Raw genomic sequence first — 24,423 nt, 5'->3', positions numbered from 1 at the left:
GTATCTTATCTTAAAAATAGCATGTGCATCTTACTGTAATGAGGGGACAAAATTAAATAAGCACTATTATAGGCATCTTTTATATAGCTGTATTTTATAAGGCAATTACACGAACTGGTTTTAAAGCCACTTAAGTTTCTGCTTGGCTACAATGCTATGCAAACAGCACTCCGTAACTAAGTGCTATCAAAAACCCTTCCCGTTCTACCGTCCCTAAAACTACTGCCAGTTCTCTTCAGACTGCACATATGCCATTTACACAAGTGAGAAGTTTTATATTACTGAGCCCACATGATTATGGAAAAGAAAGAAGTGAAGCAGGGTATATTCTTAGTTAAGAATTAAAAGCCTAAAAACTAGTTAGACCTAAATTCCTTTCTATTTTTCAAATCCATTAGGCAAATACAGGTGAACATAAGATAAACAGGATTGTATTTCTTATTTTAGAAAGTTGAACTGCCAAAAAGGGGGAGAATTTAAATGCCAGTGTTGTTCACCACCCCCCCTCCTCCCCAAAACAACCAGTAGTACATGCCAACTAAATGAACGTCAGTCACTGCATCAGAGGTCAAGCTCTGTCCAAAAAGATCCCCTGGGTCAGGAAGAAGCAGCGTCGGCAGTACAAAGTGCCATGCTTTAGCCGCTAAGTACAGGGGCTCCATGGTTAAATCGTGCCACGGGTATGCCTAACACAATTAGTAAAGAAAATCAACTTGACTTTAGGAGACTGCTTGGCCCCTAGATGTCTTAGGCTTCCTTAGCTATAAAACAGAGATAAATAATAAACCCACTTAGGGTTTATGCGAGAGATTGAATGACAAGAGTTTATAAAATGTCCGATGGTGTCTGGCACATAGTAAGCAGTTCCCAAGAAGTAGGTACCAGATCCCAACTTTGGGGGCTCAAGGATATTGCCAATCTGAACCCTGCTCCCCTCTTCCAATTCACTGGGAGTGTGGGTTGGAGCTTAGCGGTAAGGCAAGCATACACCCCCACAACTCCAAACATACAGGAGGCCAGAGACCGTTTCAAGCTTGGGCAAAAGCAGCAAAGCCAGGCTGCAAACAATGAAGACCCAATCTGATTCCTCTAATGGATGGGTGGTGAGACTGCCAGCACCTGGGGAGCTCCTGGGACATACGGAAAAGAAACAATGGGTTCCAAAGGAAGGATTCCAAGGGTCTCCTGTCCCTTTTCTTGTAGCTTTTTGTTCCCCATATGGAACAGGGCACACAGCAGACCCTTCCTAGCTGCTCATTCAGCAGCCTCTGTTATCAGGGCCCTGAGTCCAGGTCCAGGAGGATTCTTGGGGGTCCTAGACACCTGGGAGCAGGGCCTGGTGCATGACTTCCAAGGCTTCCCTGGCACCCTCTGCCAACCGGGAACAAGGCTTAGCAGACGGAGCCCCCTGGACCTCTTCTGGCCTCTCTCCCTGACCACAAGAAGGCTCTGGCTGGATCGTGGTCAGCTGGGGATGCAGCCACAATGTCCACATCCTTCTGCCACCCATGTGGGATGTAGATGCTTGAGTACCCATCGCTGTGCTGGAAAACCTTTGCACAGCAGGATGAGGCAAGGCTTCAACAAAAATGATGAATTCAAGTTCTTTCTTATTAAAAAGAAACTGGAAACAGAAAAGAAAAATAAATCTCCCTTTCTTCTTTTTTTTTTTTTTAAAGATTTTATTTATTTATTTGACAGAGAGAGATCACAAGTAGATGGAGAGGCAGGCAGAGAGAGAGAGAGGGAAGCAGGCTCCCTGCTGAGCAGAGAGCCCGATGTGGGACTCGAACCCAGGACCCTGAGACCATGACCTGAGCCGAAGGCAGCGGCTTTAACCCACTGAGCCACGAGGTGCCCATAAATCTCCCTTTCTAAAAAGAGATGCGAAGTTTGAGTAGAGTAAGGCCAGACAGCCAGGGCTGAGATATCCCTATTTCAAAATGCCCTCTGACCCTCTGTACTACATTCCACCCAAGAATTGCAACAGAGCAGCGACATGACAAGCCCTTCTGCCAGTGCATACCGTCAGTGTGGGGCAGACACGGGGCTTCTGGGCTGGACGCTGCCGGGGTAGGTGTGCAAGTGGGTGGCAGCCAGTCTCTTTTGTTCTCTAAACTTTCCCCTTCCTTCCCATCTCCTGACCTATCCCCAACTCCAGTCAAGCTCTGAGGAAGACTTTAAGTACATAAGAACCCCTAAAAGGACTACATTTCTACAATGGTCTATTTTATTCCCAAAGAGTCTCCAAACCCTGCAGAGGTATCTTAAACACACACACCTATGTATGCTCCAAGAGCCACAGCCTCATCTCCGGGGCCCACTAACACGACCAGCACACCAAGTTCTAAATCCATCCTGAAGGAAGCAGGGCTGGGGATTGGGGTGGGGTGGGGGGTGGACCTGGAAGGGAGCCAAGCGCTCCGCCCCTGTGACATGTTCTATAGAGTGGAAGTCTGGACGTTTGCACAATATTCCATCATGACTATCTTGTTCTTGGAACACAACAGACACACAGATAAGCCACACGAAATCTCTGGAGGAGAGGAAGCTTGACTCCTGTCCTTGTCACATTTAGTTAATGATAAAGGGGGAAGATCCTCCCAGATAACGGCTTCCTGGCTGTCTGCACTGCCTGAGAGGGTGGTGCAGCTCTCCAACACACGATAATTACATCAGGTCATTGGGACTGCAATTAGGGGACATTTTTAACAAGACTGCAGAATGCGTAATGATGAAATCTTTAAAAAGTTTAGAAAGCATTCAACTAACTCAGGTGGCACATACACTAACTCACTACTAAGACTCTAACCTACTTCCCCCCGCCAAAAAGGGGGTCCACAGCAATCCCTTACTTATCAAAACATCACGCTCCATATTTTTCTAAGAGGACATTTCAGGTCGCTCTTTGAGTAACAGAGCTGTCTTCTAACTTTGCCAACAATTAGAAAAATTTTTTTTCCAAACAGGAAAAGGTTTGCTGTGCAGGGCTTGTTACAAAAATTCCTGTTTTTCATACAGTCAGCGGGGCTCTGGTGGAGGGGGCAGGGGCAGCCAGTAGGTAAAGCTTGTAAAAATGTGTGCTGCTATTAACGGTATTATGTCTGCAGATCCCTGTGGGACACAGCCATGGCTGTGGGAACCATAGTGCTCCCGTGAACCATGCAGCACAGCCACACATGACTGCTGGTGCTTGGAGCTACTCAGCTCTTGATGAACGAAACAGTACCCGAGGAACGAGGCAAGCTGTGGAAACAGAAAACTCGGGCACTGCAAGCCACTTACCCAAATCCTGAGTTTTTAACATGACGCCATTCAGGTTTTTTCCCCCCACAAAAAGACACATCAGCAAATTTCCTCTCCACCAGCTGTATTTCCCTGCAGCCTGGGCTTTTTACTAATGCTGAGCTGGATTTCCTCTGCACATACCCTCTCCGCAGCCTGCTCCCCAGAGTGTGCCCCCAAACAAGGCAGCATGTTCTTCTTGGGAAGTCCCACCTGAGACCTGAGGAACCCAGTGGGTCGTGTTGGGGGCAGGAGCAGCTGCACAAGGTATGTGTTCACTGTTTGGCCTGCTTCTAACACCCAGGTGCTCGATTTCATGAGCTCTATGGATTCCAAGCTGCTTAAAGGCCAAGGGCTGAAGGACAGTTTTATTTCCTAAACTGAAAGCTCCTAGAAGATGCTCCGTGCGTGTGCGCGCACAAATACACACGCTTTGCACACAAGACAAACTCAACGCATGTCTGTTGACAGTTGTCCCAAACTCATCACAGGGAAGACGTAATGTCTTACACGTCTTTACCCATCTGTGCATGCACCGATTCATGGCAAATAACATTTGTTGGGACCTATGTTGTGCTAGGTGCAAGGAAGGGCAAGAGAAGGCATTGGGCAGAGTCTGCCCTCTAGGTGTTTTATGATTTATGATCTACCTGGGGCAAGAACAAGTCCACCTGAACAGCCACTTGGGACAAAAAATGATGCACAGAGGGGTGCCTGGGTGGCTCAGTGGTTTAAGCCTCTGCCTTCGGCTCAGGTCATGATCTCAGGGTCCTGGGATTCATCGGGCTCTCTACTCAGCAGGGAGCCTGCTACTCACCCCCCACTGCCTGCCTCTCTGTCTACTTGTGCTCACTCTCTCTTTTTTCTGTCAAATAAATAAAATCTTAAAAAAAAAAAAAAAAAGTCCTCATCTGATCCCACACTTGGAAGATCATTATAAAGCAGATATTACTGAACCCGTTTTAGAAATGGGAAAACTGAGGCTCAGAAAATGAACTGTCCAACCAGGATTCAGACCAAGGTTTCATGAGTCTGCATGTAGCAGTGCTGCCAGCTAGAAAACCCACCTCCCTGGCTCCTCCATCAGTAAGAAGAAGCAAAAGAACATACCTAAGACTAAGGTTATATGAATGCATCTTGAGGGAGTAGAAATAATTCTGCTTACAAAGACTAGTTTCCAAAACTAATTTTCTGCCTCACTGGATAATAAATTTACAAACTATGATTTGCTTTAATTCTAATGGGTTACTCTTTATGGCAGAAAAGCATAGCAGCTAAGTGTGAACTTCAGGTACCAGCAGCACCCTGGGGAAAGCGTGTGTAAAGAGGCTGTGGGGACCCAAAGGAAAATGGAAAGGCCCCAGGGGCCCCTGCAGCCCAGAACTGCCCATCACCCTGCCACAGGGTGGGTGTGAGCGACAGTCACCAAGTCAAACAAAAAGAACTTCAAACTGAGACACTGGAACACATGACTAAATGAACTTGTTGTTCTAGAAATTCTAGAAATTCTTTCAAAATGCTAGACAAACCAGATTTTTCCAAAAGCATTTTATCTAATTTCTGTGAACTCTGCCATTGCATGTAATTGTTCTGTAGACTCCCAGCACAGACCTGCCTCCCTCCTCCTGCTTCCTCTCTTTTACACCATCTCTTCCTGCACTTCTACGAGTGAAAACAAACTAAGGAGAAAGTCGGAATAATCTGTATTCAACAGAGTTCCCATTAGAGTTGCTAATAAAACAACTTTGTAAAATAATCCATTTTGCCTGCAAACAGAGGGAAAACACGTGACCATTTGCCAACTGTTCTTTTTACAAGTGACGTCAATAGACACGCTATCAATAGCCAGCATATAGATTCGACTTTGAAAAGTGTTGTAATAAAAGATTTGCTGTGAATAGCTAATCTACATGCTCACACATTAGGCTCCAGCAGCATTAAGCTCTTCTTCCAAAAGGCTGATATCACTGCCCAGGAACCTATCCTTCTTGTCTGGACACCAATCACCAATGCTCCCATAAGCCACTCTCCCCCGGGGTCTGCACTGAGGAGGACTCAGGTGTCTCCAGTGAGCCCAGGGCTGTGAAGAAAGGACTCACAGCCTCATAGTATTTGCAAACTAGAAGGCACTGGGAAGATCATCCGGCCTAACATCCCCATTTCACATTAGGGAAAAGAGAGTTCGGAAAGATTAAAATGCAGATGAAAAATTTATGAATGTTCATTTACAAAAAGCAGAAGCACATGGGGCTTTACTCCGAGAAGAAATGTAGAACAAGTATGAAGAACGTGCACCGTCCTTCCCCTAGCCAAGCCAATTCTTAGCTATAGATTCTCAAATGGCTACAGATACACATTTAGCTCTAAACAGCTTTCTCTGACTCAAATCATTCCAAAGAAGGAAAATATGACTACATTAGAGAAGCTCCAGCAAAAAAAAAGCATGTGGGAGATTATGCTCTCATGTAAAACACCACCAAAAAGACAAATGTAAGAACTCATGGGTACCCTTAGAAGTTTCACCTTTGCGGGGAAGCACACAGAGAGGCAGAACCCAGGACTACCAGCCCACCCTGAGTGAGTGCCTTGATCTCACTAAGCTTCAGTCTCAGTCTTGCCATTTGTGAAACAGTGATTACACAGGATTGTCACACAGGATGCTTAGGGACTGAACAGCAGCATGTGTATAGAAAGCACTTAGTGCACCCCTGGACACAAAGCTGAAGAAATAAAGGTTGGCTATTTTGTGATAGGAAGCAAAGGGATATATAAACAGGAATTTTAAAGCTATCGTGAATGGCTACAACTTGATTAAAAACCATTCATCACAAACTTCCTGTTTAACAGGCTGCCAGCCTTCCTCAGACTTGTTTCCATGTCCTCACAACTGAACTATAATCCTTCTCTTACAGAAAAATTGTTTTCGCCCCTTAAGATTTTAAATGCAAAAATGTGATTCTTTAACTAGTCTGTTCTGTTGGCTTTTTGGATAACCTATGTCAGAACACATGTGTGCCCATGGGGTTGTTCAAGGAGACAGACCAGCTGATTGATGACAGATTATATTCAGGAGGGCAATAATTAGAACAGTGCTCTTTCTCATTTCTTCTCACAGAGGTCACTCACCACCATTTACTTTGCTGAGAAGAAACCCTATAACAGCCCTTCAGAGGTGGGGGATTTCACAAACACACTGCAGAACAAAATATCTGTAAAAAGGTAAGCTACACGTGAATGGGACCACAGTATTAGTAAACAATGAGGGAAGACAGGCACTCCCAGCCTTGAAGGAAGGACAAGAAGAAACCTTGCAATGCAGAAAACAGATGACCATCTGAGGATGTAAGACGATGCTTGTCTGATCTTTGACAAGCTCTCATATTAGTCAAAAGCCTAAATATTTCAGAATAACATGCCAGCCAATAACCTCAATGGTTTAGGATTTAAGAACAAATCTTCAGGGATAGAACAGAAAATTTACTTAATGATAACAAAACTCTCATAAGCTTTGATTTTTCAGAAGGTCATGATCAAAAAGAAGCAAGTGCTTCCCCTTGCTGTGTCCTACAGCAAAACCCTGTATCAAAGAAAGTTACTGTCTTAGGAAGAAAGGGTAAAGCCCTTAATTTTCAGAACATGAAAGGAAAGTCTTTCCTGTACCATTTAAGTCCATGTCTTACATACCATAAGAAACTAGGAACCCCAAAATACAAAACTCCAAAAAATCCAGGTAAGATTGAAACCTTAGCTATAGCTATAGATACAAGCATCTTTTCTCATGTTCCAGATCATGGAGTGTTTATCTTAATCACTCTCCTTCTAGGACTTCCATAAATGTTGCTAATGTGGACCCCTGTTTTAAGTCTAGAAAACAGAAATTACCTCAGGCTGTCATACACTTAGGCCAGATCACCACAAAATCCAACAAGGCCACTCTCAAGTGAGTGTCATCAATCCTGGCTAATTAGGTCCCAGTGGTGGACAGAGAGAGACTAAATTTCATTTAGCTAGAATTCTCTTAAACGTGTGTGTGTGTGTGTGTGTGTGTCTTTAAGGGATCTATAGGCTAACTAAGGATTTCAACATAGAACTTGTTTCTCTCAGGATTAATTTTGTTTCTGTGCAGCGTGTAGGCATACCTGGCAAACCTCTAACCCACCTCCTTCCTCAGGGAGACATACAGACCAGGCTTTGGCAAGCGAGAGCTTCAACTCGCCACCCTGCCCATTTAGGTGACCTAAAGGAGCCCATCCTTTCTCAAACTTTTCTATTTTCAAGATTGGTCTCTGAGCGCAGTGTGGAGCTCAACCAGGGGCTCAGTCTAATGACCCTGAGATTATGACCTGAGCAGAAATCTAGAGTCAGATGCTTAACTGACTGAGCCATCCAGGTGCTCCTGAAACTCCAATTTAATTGTTCTGCTCAGAATACGGACTTCTTGCTGCTGCTGCCTATGAATGCCTCAGACACATAAGGCCGCACCACAGCATAATGTTAAGAGGAAATTCATTTGTTGCTGAAGTGATCCTGCTGTTTCCTAATTAAACTTTTTGTCCACTTTGTAGGCTATACCATTTTTCGCATCCTCAATGGCTCTACAAATGCTCTGCTTTGCAATGCAATTAACTACCTCTGTATTTGGCTACCAGAGTAAGGTAAAATAAAAACAAAGAACAGTTTGAAGTGGCGGGGGGGGGGGGGGGGGGAGGCTGGGTTACCAGGTGGTGGGTATTATAGAGGGCACAGATTGCATGGAATACTGGGTGTGGTAAAAAAAAAAATAATGAATACTGTTTTTCTGAAAATAAATACATTAATTTAATTTTTTTTAAAAAAGAACAATTTAGAAGTTATTTTCTTCTGATGAGTAACACAGATTAGGCATAAAATGAAAACAGCACAGTTTGATCAATTTTCAAGTTTTCTAAAGTTATTAAAGGACCAAAGTGAACATTAAAATATATGGTTGAGGTTAGTGATGAGTCCATCCAATTTGTTCATGTTAGGTGAAATGTTTATTCTGGTTATGTGCCCCAACTCTTGGCAAGAGCTGGTGAAAAACTTTATGAACTGAATATAAATTCAAAGGCAAGAACATCAAAACTTTGATGGATTAAAATCTCTAGAATAGGGGCACCTGGGTGGCTCAGCCAGTTAAGCGTCTGCCTTCAGCTCAGATCATGATCTCAGGGTCCTGGGATCGAGCCCCACATCGGGCTCCCTGCTCGGTGGGAAGCCCACTTCTCCCTCTTCCTGCTGCTCCCCCTGCTTCTGCTCTGTCAAATAAATAATTAAAATCTTCAAAATAAAATCAAATCTCTAGGACAACAACCCATCCATAGAATATATGATCTAGAATTATTTTTTACCCTAAATATGTTCACTGCCTGGAAAATCTAGGGGAAAATGAATCCACTGAATGCATAATCTATCTACCCAAGAACTGCTACTCTTAGTGCACAGAATTTAGAAGTATGAAGTCAAAGTGTCTTTTTTCTATTTTGGAACTCAAATATCACAAATCCAGATTACAAAAAAAAAAAGGAAAGAAACTGCAAAAATAATATTCTGAATTATATACTATCTACAAAATAGTTTCCTTAGTTATACAGATCTTGAAAATAGCTTGCTTGCCCAATACTCTGGCTAAGGGGCCTAAAGCAACAATGAGTTATGAATGTTAAGCATACATTATTTTTTGTTTGGGGCCACCTCCCAAAAACTCTTGTCCCAAATCAAATAGCTAAAAAAAAAAAAAAAAAAAAAAGTCACTGGCTGACTTAACACCAAAACCTAACATAACAGCAAAACCATTTGGGCCCTTCTGCTTCATGATAAAATAAAATCTCCCCTGCCATGGGAGCCTGGGCCCAAGCCAGGGCTGTTTCCAAGCATCCTGTAGATACCCAGATCCAATTCAGCAAGCAGACCACATGCTGCATAACAGCCCTACTCTCCACACCTTCTTTCCAACCAAATGAGGCTCCTTCAGCACCACCAGCAGTCCAAAAGAACCCCAAATGTTTCAGAAATGCAGCCTTCATTGTTACCTAAAGGCCTCCAAATATAACCTTCAAGGCCTCCCACAATGTGTCCACCCCAAAACCACACCTGCCCACCAGCACAGATCCTCTAACCACCTCTCAAACAGCATTTGTACAGAGGGCTCTCCGGGGAATACAGTACTGTGCTTACTTGTAGCACTGGCTTTCTTCCCCATCGTAAGCCCCCATGCTATGAGCAGCAGTTGCCTCACCCCTGCATAGTCATGGACACGCTACCAGAAGTTAAGTGCATTTAAGGTTAGTGGTGCCCACTGGCTCTGGGCACCTGACCTGTCAGGTCTCCGGTCAAGATGAAGGTCAATCCTGGGAGAAGTCCTGGGAGAAAAGACTTGGCCAAGTTCATCCTTGGGTTCAGGGGATGCTGGAAGACCCTAGCCTTCAAGTTGAGTCTGCCCTGGAAACAGATTTAGATGACCTCGGGACATCCCACTATGAATCCTTTGTGTTTCTTAGTTTTTGAGCTCAGCTGCAAAGCTAGGCAGGTCCATATTCCAGAGAGAGGAGAGAAATCCAGGCAAGATAAAAAGGATCCCAAACCACCTGAGGACTCCCACCTGAGCAATCAGCAAACCTTTACATCTGCAAAGTTTTCCTTGCAATTAATTTTTTACTCTAATGCTGCACTTTCAACTCATGTCCTCTTTGGAAACACGAACACTGCAGCTAAGAATTAAAAGTACAAGACTGTGTTTATAAATCGCCAAAGACAAAAACCTCACAGATACCTCTAGTAGTAATAAATAGTGTTTAGGAAGGCATTATCTTTTAAAATGCACTAACTACCCATCATGCTCATTTGTTGTTTTTAGCTGAAAAAGCAAAGGAAGAATTTTGTACAGTTAGCTCTATCTTAAACACTTAGAGAGAAACCAGCAAAGAGAAATGAATAAATGAACCACTTCCTAGGATGATTCAAACCAATGGTAAGTTAGAACTTCTCACCTGAGCCCAAAGTTGGTGATACACCTTAAACTCCTCTTTGGAACTCATTGCTCCCTGTTCTGGGTCTCAACTCCCTCCAAAAGGGAACTGTGAATAGCAACCATCATGCCTGGAATCTTGCACACAGTACAAATGCTTTGCATCTCTCCCAAGCTACTGTACTTAAGGATACTGAACCACGGCTAGGATCTATACCACAAATTATTTATGTAGTATATTCAGGGATGCCCTTTCCTCCACTTAATCTTTAAGAATTACGTATTTGCCCATAAGAGTCAGTATTAAGGGTCTTCTCACAAGGCAGGTCCTGTAACCGGGGCCAAGTTAGGTCACGGACTCCAAAGGTTGATCTGACATGACAGGTCAGATGGTGCCCCAGGGCCTCGCCACCATATCACCCAAAGGAGCATCGTGATGACTGAGCACATGTTTAGAAACCATGGAGAATATTCAAAATGTAAAAGATACTAACAACTTCCACCGCTCAAGAGAATTCTTCTGTAACTTGATATTCCAGAACAGAAGTAATAAGGTTTTCTAAAAGTTGTCACTCCTGTTATCACGGATATTTAACTACAAGCAGTGACATCCATCTAAGAGACAGCTTCAGCATGTCACCTCCTCTCAAAGTCATTCTTCTCTAAACCAATGGCAGTCTCTTTGGTATTAATTTTTTATTACTGAGAAAAGCAATTCAGTCAAATTCTCTTTTTTAAAATGTTTTATTTGTCAGAGAGAGAGAGAGAGAAGAGTGCATGCGGGGGGACGGGGCAGAGGGAAAAGCAGGCCACCCACCAAGCAAGGAGCTTGATGCAGGACCCTGGGATCATGACCTGATCTAAATGCAGACGCTTAACTGCCTGAGCCACCCAGCATCCCAACTGAGTCAAATTCTGAACACCTATTTAAGATTGTAATGGATAGCTTAGAATTGTTACCGAATTGAACAAAGTTTGAAATAATCACTCTTCAGTGCAACCCTAGCCCCAGAAGATAAAGATTTCATCTTAACCATTTTAAAGTCCACAATACATTTCTATTAAAGAATTCATGGAGATAGACACCAATATATTGGATAACCATTTCAGTCCTCAAAGTAGCTATAAATTAAGCCAGAGTATCATATAATTTTAGAACAAAACCTAATTTTCTAGATTGGGCTATGTGTGTGTTTGCACACAAACACACCTGACTGTTCTAAAAAGACCATAGGATGAATGAGGGTTGGAATAGAACATGCTCAGTCAATCCCAGCCCACTGTCAGGGGAGGAGGGGCACTGTGTACCAAGAAGGAACGATCTCACAGGACCAGATGCCAGTCACTTTTATTTACCTTTGTTTTGAAGTTGGGAAATCCATCCAAAATTAATCAAGAAATTGAGCAAAGCCTAGTTGAAATCAGTCTAATGCAAAGCATTTAAATCTACTGACAATCTTACTAAAATAAGAAATTAATTTTACATTCATATTTCTGTTTGAAACTTGGCCAAACTAAAAAGCAACCAAGCATGAGCTTTCCTGTTTCCTGTATATGTATACGCGTATATATATGTATATGTGTATGTGTATAGTATGTGTATGTGTATGTATATATGGGCGACAGCACAACAGAGGAAGATTCGGATTGCTGAATAAAAAGGGAAAGGGATTCTTAATGTGAGGGCAGAGCATGAATCAAAGTTGACAGCATACTGTGTGGTAGCTAAGAGCATGTGTTCTAAAACCAGAAACCTGGACTCGAGCCAGTTGCCACCATATACTGCATGTAGACTCCTATGCAAGTGACACACATCTTATAGTATTTATCTTATTGATTCACTATACTGATTGTTCAGTATGTGCAAAGTGCCCAATAAATATAAGCTAAGTAATATTTTTGAGAAAAAGTATCTTAAAGCACTAACAGAACATGTCTACAGAAGTCAGAAGAAGGAGTTCAAACACAGAAAGAGGGGAAAATGGTGGGAAATTACTTTTTAAAAAGACTAGGAGCAGGACACGATATGGCTCAGTTGTTAGGCGTCTGCCTTTGGCTCAGGTCACGATCCCAAGGTCCTCCGATGGAGCCCTACATCCAGCTCCCTGCTCAGAAGGAAGCTTGCTTCTCCCTCCCCTGCTTCTGTTCCTTCTCTCACTGTGTCTCTCTGTCAAATAAGTAAGTAAAATCTTTAAAAAAACAAAAACAAAAAACTAGGAGCCAGGAGCTTGCTGTATTGCATCCAACATGTAATAAAGAGCAGACAAAAGATCAGAATGAAGTATGACGTGGAACCTGGAGTAAAGTACCAACCTACCTCCCTACAAGATGGTGGGAGGAAAGAGTCTGTGTCCTGCTTGGAAAGTAGAGGCTTCTTTGTCCAAAAACGTAAATATGTGTGGGTGCCTGTATTTTAATATGCATATACACTTTTCTTGCTAAGCAGAAGCCTCTCAGGGAGGTGCTATTTCGGCACCATTCTTCCCCACCCCAAGAGGTGTCCATGGTTCCACCCGCTAAGAGGACACGGCCACAGCTCTCGTGCAGAGACCCGTGCACAGAGCCAGCATTACAGCTGTCATCCTTGGGACCCAATCTATCGGAAAATGATGAAGTTTTACAATCAAGCAGCTATGTGGCTTTTGTCTCATGACTTGAATACGACTTGGTTGTTCTAGAACTCATGGCATAATCTCTGATTTTTTTTCCTAGTCACAGGAGGGCAGGATCTGGGGGGGCAGGAACATTTGTTTTCAAAACAAATTTTAAAACTCTCCCCTCCTGAAGTCCAGTGTGTTTTCATACTTTCATCCATCATTCACAACATTTGGCATTCAAATTCCATTCTCACTTTTTCAAAGATTTATTTTTGTTTCTTGAGGTCATTGTCTGGGCTCAACCATAACATCTTTCAGGTTGTTTTGAACTGCTAAAGGAAATTAAAGGAAATAATGCCCTACAATGTAACCACGAACTGTTTGACATAAACATGGATAAAACTACAACAAATTATTCACTAGTTAAGTCAGTATTCTGGTGCGGGTACATGAAATCCAGGGCCCAAAATGGCCCACTACAGCTGACCACAGTGATGGGAGGGTAAGCCCAGATGGCATCTGGCTCCCCAACTGTCCCCCACACAACACTGCCTCCCACCTTCATGGAAGGCACCGCACACACACGCACAAAGGAAAGAGGTCTAAATTTGGGGAACTTATTATTTATTAGCTGATTATCCCATCAGAATTTGATTGTAAAAGCACATGATGGTGGGCATAAACCCTACCACCCTGGGCCAACCCCACAGACTTTTTCTTCTTCCACGACAAAGATGCCCAAGCCTCTACCTGCTTCCTGCCTCCTTTCCTTTCTGTCCCAAAGTAAATTAGTGCCACCCAATTTGCAATCAGGTTGACAAGTCACAACTTCACTAGCAAACAAAGAAACAACAGCAGACAGTGGAAATATTTTATAAAATGTAGGTCACACAGTGTCTTGTGTTCTCTCATCACTTTTCCAGAGGGACAGCTAAAGACCACTTGCTGGGAAGAAGGTCACACCTTAGGTTGTTAACGTTCCCATCTACTTCACAGCGCCTTCTCCCAGTCAGTCCTCCCACTGGATCATTTTACTATCCACACCAAAACAAAACCAAACAAAACACTTGCAATTAATTCAAAGTTTCTATTTTCTGACTTAAAAATACTACTGTACTATAACTTTTGATCTACACTCAATTCCTGGAACAGTTTAGGATGAAAGTGGGTAGATTCTCTGCTATTAGGAAGGAAACAGAAAAGGGGGGAAAAAAATCAGGGGCACCTAGGTAGCTCAGTGGGTTAATGAGCCTCTGCCTTCAGCTCAGGTCATGATCTCAGGGTCCTGGGATAGAGTCCTGCATTCCCACATTGGGCTCTCTGCTCAGCAGGGAACCTTCTTCCCACCCTCTCCACCCCCTACCTCCTCACCTCTCTGCCTACTTGTGATCTCTGTCAAATAAATGAATAAATAAAATTTTTAAAGAAAAATGTCAAGTATGATATCCAAGATCAGTTCTAAGAAGCTGGACTTGCTTCCTTGGTCTGAGATTTCAATGCAAAATAATCCATCATTCCTTGCTGGTTGGAACAATTCACTTCAAAATAAAGGAGTTTTGTTAGAAGTTCTGCTTCTGCTGAAAGGAAGGAGCAAAGCTGATTAATGAGATGTCTGCAGAATCTGCCACTTGCACCTTTATCATCACCCCCAACATTATAGCCAATCTAGTAAGAGTAACAAGTGCAAAGTTGACTATTAAATATTAAAGAAAGCTGGGGGTAGGTGTGTTGATGCAGTTCGCTTCATACAGGGAATGTGCCTTGTCAAACGTGTGCCAAGATGCAGCAAGCAGCATGCTGTTCTGGTCCAGATTTCTTAAGTCCATCCTTGCCAACAGTGCAGCTGTCAGGTAGGTTACAGTTCATAGATCTTTACCTGACAACCCAGACAACTGGTCCCAGAATGCTGATCCCGTTGATTAAGAACCCTCCTCCGTGAAGCTCCTCCAGAACTGCTGACCAGGACGTGATCACAAGGATTCCCCGTGGCCAGCCTCCTACTCCACCCCCAGGGCAGTGTTCACTCCCCACCATCATCCCCAATCACTGCCCATGTAACAGCATCCCCTGGATTTTCCCTCCAGATCCCTGCAGATCAAATTTTCCTCTAACCACTGAGGTCTCCTGGCACACTTCTAAAGTAAGCCCAGGACTGAGAAGCACATTCACAGTACAGTGAAACATCCTGAACATGAGCTCCGAACAACCATGATTCCTCTCAAGGTGAAAAGAGCTCATTGAGGACATACAGTCCGGACGTGTGGTCACAAAAATTCTTCACACTAATACACAAAGCAAAGCAAAAAACACCCTCTAGTATACTTTTTGTTTGGTAGATGCAGTAATACATACCCTGCCCTACACACACACACACACACACACCCCACCCCCACCCCAGTGATTCTTGACAGACTCTGCTGTGAAACCAATGTTTAGTGGCACACACTTTGAAAAATGCTGCCCCAATGGCAAGACGGTGGTGAAAAGGAAGACCTAAGTCTAACTCTGTCTTTGTATGTAGCACTTTGAACACATTTTATATCCTGTGTCTCAGCTTTCTTGTCTACAAAGTGGAAAAAATAATGCTTTTCCTAACTGCCTTTCATAACTATCCATTATGAAAAGGCATAATGGATACCACTGCTTCAAAAAGCATAAACCAAGTACTACGCATTTGTGAGATTTTAGGATTGTGCCCAGGGCAGAAGGGACACTAATATGAAGCTGGAGAGCTGCCCCCAAACTTCCTACCAAAGAACCAGCTCTCCCAGTTACCCTGGAAAGCCCAGGTGCACTGTGAACCATACCTCTTATTCCTAGAGGAATGAAGGAGACACTGACTGTCCTACCAGGTCAGATTGCTCTGTATGCAGCAGGTCTTCCATAGAACCCTTCCCAAACATCACACAGTTAACAGTCAGCAACAGTGTCTTCAAAATACACAAGGCAGGGGCGCCTGGGTGACTCAGTCGGTTGAGTGTCTGCCTTTGGCTCAAGTCATGGTCAGGTCAGGTCATACCCATGTTGGTATCCCTGCTCAGCAGGGAGTCTGCCTCCCCTCCCCCTGCACATTCTCTCTCTCTCTTTTCTCTCTCTCATAATTAAATCTTTAAAAAATACACAAGGCAGAGCTACCAGGGAAGAAGAATGGGCCCACTCTCATTTCATTTCCAAATCTCTTCCATCTCCCTAAATGCTTTTGTGAGAGGAAGAGACAGACAAGATACAGGAAGCAGAAGAGAAAGGAAGAGGAAACATGGGAGAACTGTAGCAGGCTGATTTGCTTGGAAGACAGCTGAATTAAACAAATAGCAAAGAATCCTGAGAGTTCTCCTGGGTCAGGAAAACACTCTTTTGGCTGTGACACCATTCCTCACACTGTAAGAACTCTGATGTGAGCAGAGGGGAACAGAACCTGCACATGGTCTCTCCTACGAGCACAGAGAGTAGTAGAACTAGTATTGAACCAGACTGGGCAAAAATAGTGATTAGAATTGGAAAGTCTGCATACAACATTTGACAAGGAATGTCAATTATGACGTCCCTGAAACCTCTCGTGCATGCTTTATTAGAATCTGTAGCTAATACAAATGGTGCTCTTCATTGCCAGTTACGTAAGATCTGCATTGTCAATTATTTCTTTTACAAGATATTTTAATGAATATAATGATGTTGTCTCTGGATGGGCAAGGTTATGGGGATTTTCACTTTCTAGTTTACCTTTACATGTTATCATTTTTGCCACTGTTAAAAGAAAGAGCCTGTATAACTTTTATAATCGGAATAAAGCTATTTCCTTTGGGGGGGTGAAAGTGGAGGCCAAATAAAATACTTGGGCCTATTCTTTCAGGCATTCATTCAAAAAATAAAAATAACATGTTAACACTGATTTCCTATCAAGTGCCAGGACCTGTATCAATGTGATAAACACACACACACACACACACACACACACACACTCTTACATAATCAAATAAAATGAAGTTCACAAACCATATCCTAAGATTTTTGTTTTTCCAGGAAACAATAGTTCTTTCCTTGAGCAGGAAGCGGAAAAAACAATACTGTTACACAAAACTGGTAGGGTACAGTGGTTGAGGAACATGGGCTTGTTATCAGACAAACCTGGATTCTAAACCAGTCTTGGGACTTAGCACATGTGTGACCTTGGCTGAGTCACTTAACCTCTCCATGCTTCAAAGGCCTCATCTGCAAAGTGGGCATTATACTTGCCACTACAACACAGGTTTTTTATAAGGATTAAAATTACATAATCGCACAAAGCACTTGTTAAGAACAAAATGTCAAGCAAATGTCTAGTCTCTGACTACAGGCAAAGGCTACACTTCATCTGACCTCACATTACCTCCCCGAACAAATTCAAAAAGCACCCAGTGCTGATTTGTTCTTTTAGGCAAAACACATCCAGGGTACTGATTCTTAATGTTTATCCAACCATTATTAGCAGTAGCAACAAAAGATGCTGCCATTTCAAGGTGAAAGTCATCCAGGGCACAATCAAGCAAAGGAAGTTCAGCCAGAAGCTCAAACACACATGGCTTCAAAACAGCCTCTCCTGCACCTCTTAGTGCTCCTGCACACAGAGCGAGTGCTTCAGTTAAGGAGACATGGGCCTTCTTGTGCTAAGGCCCGGAGAGCATATTGGAAGAAATAACAAGAATGACAACATTAAATCAAATGCTAGGGCACTTTCTTGGAAAATACAAGAATACAGAAGAGGATTTAGGCTTTCCACTGAAAAGTGTAGCCGGATTGGTGACCCCTTCCCTTATCTTAGACAAACCCTGAAGAGACACTGCTTGAAGGCAAAAAGGTGAACAAAAATAGAGCACAACAGGCCTTCCCACTTGTTGCTGAAATGCATTCCTCCACCTTTGAAAAGATACTCATGATGGCTTGCAGAGGGCTGCCCTCAAAGGAGAGTACAAATTGAGTTTAAATTGGGAAACCAGCTGCTCCTTGATCAGTCATCCTTTTATCAACAACAGAACTTTAATTAGCCCCCATCTGCTTCCTGTTTTATGCTGCAAATCTTAACTTTCACCTGTTTGGACCAAACTGCAGTAACTATACCCACAGTAAATAAAAGCAATTAAATTTTCATACAACATGCAATTAATTCTCATTAAGCTCATATTGGGTTGTTCAAAATAGTGCATAATTCAAATCAACTATTTTCCCATAAATAACAATGTTCTATACTAAAAATTCAACAGAAACTCTCTCCCACCCACATCTTCTTGAATTTTTTCCATTAAGAAGGTTTTTAAGCTGTCTGGCTTCAATTTCCTGATTTTACTGTTAAGTATGCGGTCATGTCAGGTCATGTAACAACAATGGATAAATCTTAAAAACATAATGCTGACTTTAAAAAAATCAAGTTGCAGAATGATACCTATGTTAACTGACAACATTTATATCAACGTTATGATAACATTTATGTAAAGGGAGGGGGAGGCAGCAATGGCCATTCCTCTATAGGGTAGATGGACCTCAGTGGATCAGCCCAGCCAGGAGGCAGACTTCCTGAAGTAAAGGGACCCTCCAACGCAAGAAGACTTAGGCAAGATGGCTGACATTTCTTAAAACCTGGCAGGGTCACGTGGGTGCTAATTATGTTAGCCTCTATGCTTTCCTATATGTTTAAAATAGTTCAGGGGTGCCTGGGTGGCTCAGGGGGTTAAAGCCTCTGCCTTCGGCTCAGGTCATGATCTCACAGTCCGGGGATCAAGCCCCACATCTGGGCTCTCTGCTCAACAGGGGAGCCTGCTTCCCTTCCTCTCTCTCTGCCTGCCTCTCTGCCTACTTGTAATCTCTGTCTGTCAAATAAATCAATAAAATAGTTCATAGAGTTTTAAAATCAAGACAAATGGAGGATGGCCAGCAGCCAGCAAGCGAAGGAGAGCTGGCCCCTGTACTTTCTTGGCCCCACCACACAGGCACACACCCATCTGACTGCTGGGGTTTGAAAGGCTCCCCAAATGATTCTCATGCCATCCCCAAACTCATCCCTTGAGAAAGGCTGAGTAACAATCCACTCTCAAGGGCAGGGATGCTGCTCACTCATCTCGAAACTGCCAACACTCATCTATCTAGTTGGTACCTGAGATGTAAATATTATCTGAATAAATCAACAGATAAGCAGAAGAGGATTCTTCGTCCTATTATCTAGCTCAATAACCAAGCACATTAATTTTCCTCTCCTGAAGGAGTCTGAACAGAAGAGTAGTTATCACTCCAAACCAATAATCAGAATCTTCTAGAAAGCATGGTGAAAACAGAAACACTTAAACCTCTTGGCTCAGGGGCTGGGATTCAACAGGTAAAGAATGAAACAGGACCAGGAACCTGTATTAAAATATTCACCAGGTTTGAAAACAAATGGACTAGCTTAATGACCAACCTTCCTTTCAGTTCTGATATTCTAAGAAAATAACTCAACTGTGTTATTTCATAAAAATTCTGATTCAATAGCAAGAGGATGAAATCCCATATATTCTTATTAAATATCTCGTATGATAGACGAGTTTGAGAAATGTGGTGTTAGTGGTACTTTGGGTCAATTACACCAAATAATAAAAGGTTATTTATGAGTATGATGTTATTTAATAAATGATTAAGAAAAGATGTTTAAAAGTATAATTATATGGTTATGGATAAAAGCCAGTTAATTCTGAGATCAATTTTTAAATCATCATTGTTTTCCAGAAAGAAAAACAGAAGCATCGTTAGTGAATGAGGACGTGTCAACCTCACCTTTCAACTTCCTGGAATTTTCCTCCCCCGCTTTCCCCTTTAATATTTCCCTTGGACACACACACACACAGCCAACTTCACAATGGAGTCCTTACAAGATCATTGCTCCAGATACCAGCAGGCCAGTCAGGGACTCGGTGGGAGGAACATGACTGCAGCCTGACGACCCTGGTTTTAATAGCTCCTGCTTCGCAGAGAAAGGGTAATGATTTCTTATTAAACACTGATAACAGCTAAAATTCCTTTACATTGACAACAACCTGGGTGACTCCAGGGTGAAGGTGGACCTCACATGTGCTCTGAGGAAATGAAGAGTGGAACATACTTTTCATGGGATCAAAGGTCCTGCAGACAACTGAGCATCAGTCAAATAAGCCTGATTTAGGTTAATACAGAAGAGGAGCACGAAACCCCATCCAGCCAAGTGGATCCAAACCAAATGCCAGTTTTCAAGGACTGAATCCAAAATCTAAATAATAAGGATACCCAGATAAGTATAAAACTATCCTGGCACATCAGGGCTCAAATCACATCAAACAGCTTCTGGGGTCTTTCAGTTAGTGCATCATTTTAACTAGTTCCATGTTTGAGACCAATTCAAAGAGGCACTACTTTCTTAGTGAGTCATGAACTCCCTCCTCCTTGCTTCATGCCTGTAGGCCAGTCTTCCACATACAGATGCACCCACCTCTTCTCCCCTAACTCCACCACTGCTGCCATGACATGAAGGACTTAAAAGAATAAATGTGGGAAAGCCCTCAGGCCAAAAACTCTGGATCACAATCCATAAAGCAGTAAAATCAATTTTGAGGACTGAGGCCAGAATTTTTTAAAATTAGTAAAACAGAGCATATCTCACTCAAAAGGGCAAGTACAGTACTATTTTGTAAAACTCTTGTATCATATGTGTGCACATGTACACTGAGTCATAATATGAAGTGGATTTCTTACTACACATCGGGCTGGGGGAAAAACTTTGAGAAAGCCACAGAACAGAAAAAAAGTACTACTTTCTGGAGGACATGTTTTCCCGCTCTAGAGAAGGTTTATTGACAAAGCGCAGTCAAATGGTAGAATAGCTACGCCAGGGCTTCTGGCAATGTCCCATAACCTTCAGGGAGCTCCCACTCTGCACAGGCAACAGAAGGGTCCTGTACTCGTGGCCCACAAGGCCAATATGCTCCTCTCCCCCTGAAGCAAGGAAGGGTGTGCAATGGGAAAGGGCTGTGTAGTACCATGCTGGACAGTTTTTAAGCAAGTAACTTCTGAGCAAGTTATGTTCTTATCAACAGAAGGAACAGGGCATGTTAAACCTTCACAGAGTGCAATTTTAAAGTACTATTACTTAAGCCTTTCATCTCTCCCTCCATCTTTTCTCTGGGTAGGTGCAGCACAAGGAAACCATGGCTCAGGCAAGTGAGGAAAAAAATGAAATTTGGATTATGTTTACAGCCAAGGGAAGGAGGAAAGGAGACACGCTGAACAATCCTCTACTGGAAACATTGCTAAAGTGTTTTTAAACTGAAGATTATACCACCACTTAAGATATTTTTTTCTCCACTATTTTGCCCAGCATATTATAAAACTGCATCTAGGACTGAAATAGCAGATTGCCTCAAGAGCAAATGACAATATTTGTACCAGAAATGTTGGCAACCAGTGGCACAGATGGGTTTCTGCACAGCAATCTTCAAACTGGGGCTCCAAGAATAACTCCACCTACTGCACCAACGCTAAACTGCTGAATCCAAAGTCAGAAGGGCTCATTATACCATATTTTCCCACCACCTCCTTCTGAAAGGCACGTGTACCTACCTGACCTCCTCTGCCTGGGAAAGGTGCAAAACGCAGAAGAAAAGAAGAGAGAAGACCAGTGGGAGAAGTTCCCCAGGCACCAACCATACTCCGATGGTCAATGATCCAAAGAGGCAAGACACAAAAACCCAGATAAGCCAGTTATTTACATGAATAGTTTTTATCTTCCCCTTCAAATACAGAAATAATAAATAAATAAATGGATAAATAAATAAATAAAGATTTATCCAAGTTTCATCTTCTCTCCAGGGTTTGGTACCCTCATAAAATAAAAAGTCATTTTTGTTAAAAGACAACACAAGAACTGAGGGAGAACCTGGTACCACTCATAATAATTACTAGGATGTTCCCAAAGGCTGTCAGTCAACACCCACAGCACAGCTCAGTAGATGAAAACCCAATCTCCTTCAAATGCTCAAAGGAAACAGACACCTTTAAACAAAGGAGCTGGCACTTCCACGTCTGCTCTTACCAACTGCCCACTGAGATGTGCTGTTGTTCCCCTGTTCCTCTGCAATTTCTACCAAATGGTCGAGAAAGACAAATTAACAAAAGTCTTCACTTAAGGAGACATTAATTATGAAGCTCACCCAATTTAGAGTGTTGTCTTAGGCATGCACAGTATCCTTTGCCTGCCTTTGAAAACTGCTAGCAGTTTGGTAATGGAAATTGGTCTCCGCCTCTGCACAGACCATAGGGTTGTCCATTAGACAAGAGAATCAATGTACAAACTGTTTCATGATATAACAGTGCTTTCTAAACTACCTTCAAATTACATAATGCAGACTACAGAATACTACATTTATGCTCCATATCCCCACATCTCCTGTGGTATACACAGAATGCCTATAATCTCACAGATTAAATTCAAGGAACAGAAGTTTAGGGGTTTGGGAAACAGAATCCCACATTTAAATAATTTAACCCTAAAGAAGCTGAGAAAGGAGGATTAAGGTAGGCTGAACCCTCTCCTCCTCCCCAACCTTTCCTCTCCAGCTGATCACAGTGTGTTCCTAGGACAGGCTCTGGCTGTAATTCCCTGAACTACACTTCTCAGCAAGGTCAGGTGAATCTGGAGAACAGAGCTCTTTCATTACCACCCCTGATTCACCTGATCTGAATAAGCCAAGTGATGTCACAAGTGAAACTAAATTCCCTACCAACCTGTCACCTTCCACTGAGTTAGCTAATTAAAACAAGGGTGTTAAACCCTCTACAATCGCCAAATGCTCACAGAATCCCAAAATCCAGATATCCCCCCCACCCCCGCCCCCAATCACAGCCAACATTAACCTTTGGAATACATCTTCACCCTTCTATTTGAATGAGTGTATAAGACTGAGGTCAAGGGGGGAAAGGATTTACTCCCAAGCCCCCCCCCCCCAAATCACCCTACGACACTCCCCCACACACTTAAAAAAGGCCTGGGAAGCAATATGATGATTTCCCTTTTATCCTCCTAATCTCCTAAGCCACACTGGTAGAAGGTACCAGCCTGATCACCCTGATCAACCAAATTGTCTCTAGAGAATTCAGAATGAGCAGCTATGGAAGCTTCCTTGGTAGAATAAAGGGCCGGTCCTTCAGAGTCAACAAGACGACAGTGACTCAGAAGTGCCTTTGATGTATCCACAGGACAGTAAAGGTAGATCATCAAGCAATGACTGTTAGAGTGTGCAACAGTAAACGAAACCTCATACACTTCCATCAATTCTCACAAACCGTTCAATCTAATTCTCGTCAATTCTAAACAAAAAGAGACTGGCATGAAATTTACATTTTCTACACAATCAAGGCTTTCCCCACCAGTGACATGGAATTTCAAACAGAAAAAAAAGAGAGAGAAAGAGGGAGAGAGAAAGAAAAACTCACATAAACACAACCAGCATTATTTTTAGAAAACTTTCATTTCCATTTCAATTTACTTAAAATGTGAAACTCCCCAATAAGAGAAATATTTAATTGTCCCTAAAACTGGAAGTTGCTGCAAAATAAAATACAGTATTATCAGAGCAAATTCAAGGATCTGTGTTATAAAATATTTGGTTTTTGTTACTCTCTCAGCGTTCAGGTATAAAAAGAAAACATATTCTAGTTTGGTTAACTAACCACTAACATAAATAATGAACGTTCCTGCCTCCTAAATAAGTCAGAATAGGTTAACAGAGAACCCTTGGAAGTTCAGAAGAGGAAAAGTGCTTCTGTAGGTCAACAGCAGGAATGTCTTCAGGAGCCCCATTGTTCTGTGTGTCGGGAGCCCAGCTGTTCGGGGCTGCCGTGAGCTGAGACAGGAAGAGGTGTTAGACTTCTGGGGCTGGCCACTAGAGCATGACTGCACAAAGCCCAAAGCAGATGTTTGAGGGGGGCTTGGAAACAGCAATGTGAGGACCTAAGGACTAGAATCTGAAGAGCTACAGAAGTCATACTCTTTTGCCATAACTTGCAATCAAGAAGTTTTAGCAGAAGTCTGCAATTTTGTCCTATAGCAGCCTGTCTCCTACCTCTTCGGAGTGTTTACGGCCCTTACCCAACTCCTCCCAGTAACAACAGTATTATCTCAGGACCCTTAAGGCATGCCTGAAAACATAACAGAGAGATTCAAAAGTCATCAATTCGGTCCAAGAATGACTATTCCAGCACACTGACAAAGAGAAGTCCACTTAGAGAAACAAAAAACCTATTTTCATAAAACAAGGAATTGGATTAGATCAGTAACATCTAACAATATCTAAGCCAAATGATGCAAACCAAACACCATGGGAGGAATTCATACCACAACTTAAATACCACGAACAGGGAAATCCTCTCCTTGCTGAGACTCTTGGGTCCCTTCTTACATAATGAATCCTGGCCGTTACCGTTCCTCAAATAGCTTTCTCTCCAAAATGCCCATTATCCAAAAGCCCACTCCTTCCAGAGTTAAACTAACTCAAGTTTTAGAGAAGTGTTCATCTGTCAAGGGTG

The 24,423-nt window shown here is 42.7% G+C and overlaps 1 protein-coding gene across 1 annotated transcript in view; it reads right to left on the bottom strand.

Annotated features, from left to right (window-relative positions):
- The window catches only part of FOXO1 (forkhead box O1), a 96,638-nt gene that overhangs the window by 5,318 nt on the left and 66,897 nt on the right, over positions 1 to 24,423 (bottom strand). The window lies entirely within an intron of this gene.

Source organism: Mustela lutreola, chromosome 13 (genome assembly GCF_030435805.1).
Source record: "Mustela lutreola isolate mMusLut2 chromosome 13, mMusLut2.pri, whole genome shotgun sequence".
NCBI lineage: Eukaryota > Metazoa > Chordata > Mammalia > Carnivora > Mustelidae > Mustela > Mustela lutreola.
Note: the sequence above shows the minus strand (reverse complement) of the source record. Positions and strands in the feature narration are given on the sequence as shown.